The sequence below is a fragment of the Ornithodoros turicata genome, chromosome 1 (assembly GCF_037126465.1).
Source record: "Ornithodoros turicata isolate Travis chromosome 1, ASM3712646v1, whole genome shotgun sequence".
Lineage (NCBI taxonomy): Eukaryota > Metazoa > Arthropoda > Arachnida > Ixodida > Argasidae > Ornithodoros > Ornithodoros turicata.
The window spans coordinates 227,148,814-227,152,521 of NC_088201.1; the positions used below are offsets into that span (position 1 = coordinate 227,148,814).

The 3,708-nt window shown below is 46.3% G+C and overlaps 1 long non-coding RNA gene across 1 annotated transcript; it reads left to right on the top strand.

The window, feature by feature from the left end:
• Nucleotides 1-1,130: 1,130 nt before the first annotated feature.
• On the top strand, nt 1,131-3,224 carry LOC135377108 (uncharacterized). Its single transcript, XR_010418036.1, has 2 exons — nt 1,131-2,635; nt 3,048-3,224. It is a non-coding gene; the product is annotated as an uncharacterized LOC135377108 (long non-coding RNA).
• The last annotated feature ends 484 nt before the right edge of the window (nt 3,225-3,708 follow it).

Consider the following 3,708-nt stretch of genomic DNA (forward strand, 5'->3'; position numbering starts at 1 on the left):
TGAGTGTCTTTTTCTTGGTTTATTGGCATATGCTTCAGTTTTTTTTAAAGTCAAGCACAAGTGCGCGCAATTTTTCGCTGCTCTCTTCCTCAGATCACCGATTTTACGAAGAAGACAGTCGCATGGTACAGCTGAGAAGAGGGTTTCTCTGATTGTTTGTTTGATTTTGTTGGGTGTTCGATATGTTGAGGAAGTCAGCTGTTAAAGGTATCCGTGAAGAAATGCGTTGCGAAAATATGTTGGATATGAGTCTGCTTCCCTGCATGACAAGGCTGAAATGGGAAGAGAGAAAAAATTGGAGCGCTTCATTAGTAGCGATCCAAGTAATAGGGCAATTATAGTTTTCATAGAAAGTTGGGTTCCTAAAATTATAGTTTAGTTGTAGTTTTTCTAAACTGCAATGCAATAATCATTAATATAGTATAGGAATGCTATCGTGTTCCCGTAAAGGCATTCTGTCTTGTGCTTTGGAATGCGCGAATAGAACTTTGCTCGCAGCCTTTCCCGCCTTTATGCTCGCAATGCGCGAATGGAACTTTGCCCACCCGGCTTCCGCGCCTTTTTTGCTCGCAGGTGTAGCCTCAGACAACGAATGTATGAGCATAGAAAGGGTCACGTATTACATAAGCCTGGAGGTGATGTTGAGTGGTCTCACTTATTATTTTAAAAGAGCAGTGGCAGTTTACTGTAATTCTAATGACCATGATGAGCCTTTGGGGTGAAAATCGTTAATATGCGGGGTGCTTTTTTGTTGAATTTTAATGAGAGAATCAATGTCATTAAGAGTAGGACAAAGGAAATAATCTTGCGATTCAATAATTAATAGGAGTCTTTGCCGATGTCTTCTTCTTCAGATAGGATGAGATGACGTCACGCAGTCTGTAGCAATGCATTGACCGTCACTGGAAAAAAGTATGGCAATAGAAAAATAGTGTGTATTGCCCTGGACGGATTTATGATGTGCACTGTTTTTGAACAAGAGGAGTGCGTGTGCTTGGAAATAGTTTGATGCTGGTTTCCTTCTTTGTTTCTTTTCGCTTTTTCCCCCTTGTTGTCTGACAAACATGCGCTGACATGCCTGGGCTTGTTCTGACATGCTTTCCTTCTACATGTAGTTTTTTCTTTTTGTACAAGACATATTCTTGACGATAGTGCTGCCTTGAATGGGAGTAGAGCTATTCTTAATAATTTTGCGATTCATTTAGTTCAGAGAGTAACCGCGAGGGGGACAGGTGTGTGACTTTATGTCTTGCTGAATCTTTTTTTTTTTCCTGTACAGTAAGACTTTGGGAATGAAATGCTGCAATCTCCTCTTGTCTATGGTGCTCTTCTGCAATAGTTTCCTACGCAATCGTTATAGAAGAATAAATGAAATAATCTTGGGATAGTGATTCAATAAATAACAGGTGCCCTGTCTAGAGCGTACGCGTCCTTGAGCCACGCACCTGCATGATGACCGCATACCGAGAGACTATTGTTTCAGGTTGACCTTGTCTAGAGGAGCATTAGTGGAAAAAAAACTGTGTAGCCCTGAGACAATAGGATGACGTTACGACCAATGAGAACGGCCTGCAGGGGGCGCAAGGATTCACTTCTCTCTTGGACACTGACGGGTCTCGACACGCAAATTCTGCTCCTGGCGTTGGCCGTCAGTGGAAGAGCGTAGCTTCGGTGGGGTTCTGTCTGCCTCTGATGGGGTGCGGATGTGTGGTTCGTCACTGGTGAATGGTGTTCGACGATGCAGGTGGATTTTGTGACGAGCGGATTTACAATGAGGGAATGCTGTGAACGGGAAAAATGATGGTGAGTGCCCTTTTTCACTCTGTTCAAGTGTTTGTTTTCCTCTGTTGCCCAGCAGTCGTACGATTTGTCCTGACGTGTCCTGATATGCCCCGATATGCATGCTTTCCTTTGTTGACGCTTAGTATTTTTTTCTTTTTTGACAAGGAACATTGTCGTCTTGACGATAGTGCTGCCCCGAGTTCTGCGCGCGTTGATTTGTTGAGTGCCTAGTCCTCTTATTAGCCATTGATGGAGTTACATGTTAGGATGTTTTGTTCTTTTGCAAGTCTCATTTAGTAAGACTTTGGAATTCCTACGATCAGTTTTCATGCATGGTGCTCTTCTGCAATAGTTTCCTATGCAATCGTTATAGAAGAATAAAGGAAATAATCTTGGGATAGTGATTCAATAAATAATAGGTCCCCTGTCTAGAGCGCACGCGTCCTTGAGCCACGCAGGTGCATGATGACGTCATACCGTGGCTTCACTGCAGATTGACCAAAGGAGCATTAGTGGAAAAAAACAGTGTAGCCCTGAGACAATAGGATGATGTCTGGACCAATGAGAACTGCCAGCAGGGGGCGCAGGAATGCTCTTCTCACTTAGCCTCACGACCAATGAGAACGGCCAGCAGGGGGCGCAGGAATGCTCTTCTCTCTTAGCCTCTCGCAGGTGGCGGTAGGAGCGCGCAGAGGGCGCTACGAGCGCGCGCATGCGTAGCACCCGTAGAGTGGCGCTTACGTCAGTCCACCTCTGGCTCTCGTTTGGAGAAGACGTGCGGTCGTTCGCTCCGTCGTCACTTGATCCCTGGCTGTCGACGAGAGCAGTCGCATCGGTCTGCGCTCCTGCTGTGGTGAGGTGTTTTGTTGCGTAACTAATGCTTTCGTCAACTTTGTTCCCGCTTTGTTTGTGATTTTCGTGCCAGTGCTGGTTGCTGTTGTCCGGGCATTCCCGCCATTTTCTATCATCTTCTGCCTTGGGACCGGGAGTAGCGCTGGCGTGATTCTTAATAATTTTGTTGTGAGATTAGTTGAGAAAGTAACCGCTAGGGGGTGCAGCTGCGGGGCTTTATACAGCAGAAAAACCATTACGAGTCAGTTCTCTGCCTGCCTCTCGGATGGAGCAGTCGCATCGTTCTGCGCTCCTGTTGTGGTGGGATCATTTGTTGTGTAACTAATTGTTTTTTCTTGTTAGCTATTGATGGTTTGCATACTCTTGCTTTCCCAGCCTCTGTATTACGAGTGTTTTTCTCCTTGCATGTCCAGAGCTCTCCTAACCTGCCCAGACATGCCATGATGACGTCACAGCTGACGTCACAGGATGTGCGGAACTGGTGCTGCGATGCTTTGCAACCTGCCTCAGTGCTCCGTCGCCCAGCGGCCTTTCCGGGCCGCTTTCTTCAAGACGATGTCGTTGATCTTCAACTAAACTCCTTCTCTCCACTCTATCTCTATCTTTTTATTTTATTTTCTATCTGTTTTTTTATTTTTTATCAGCTCAAGTAGCCGGAAACTCACATCTTCGTCTGGACGTCTCTTAGATGATCCCCAATTAGTGTAATGACTCTCTGGTGGGTCCTGATTAATGTGGGGGGTCCCAATTAGCTCTAATTGCTAATTAATGGCGTCCAGGCAAAGATGTCAGTTTCCGGATACTTGAGCTGATACATTACTACTAACGCAAAGGGGAACTGTTCTGGAGTGAGCCCAGAGGGGACTGCACAGGGCGACCTGGTTCACGGCCTGAAACTGGCACAGCAAGGAAGAATGTAGCCCATGAGCTAGTCACTGTGACATGGCTGCCAGAAAGCCCTCTGTAAACCGAAACTGCAGGTGCGTACGTTTGCTGCCAGCAGTGCGAGGCTGACTGTTCCGACTCTCTTGAAGGGGAGTTTGGCCACCAGGGCCCTGTCTGTGGGCTGCAAGA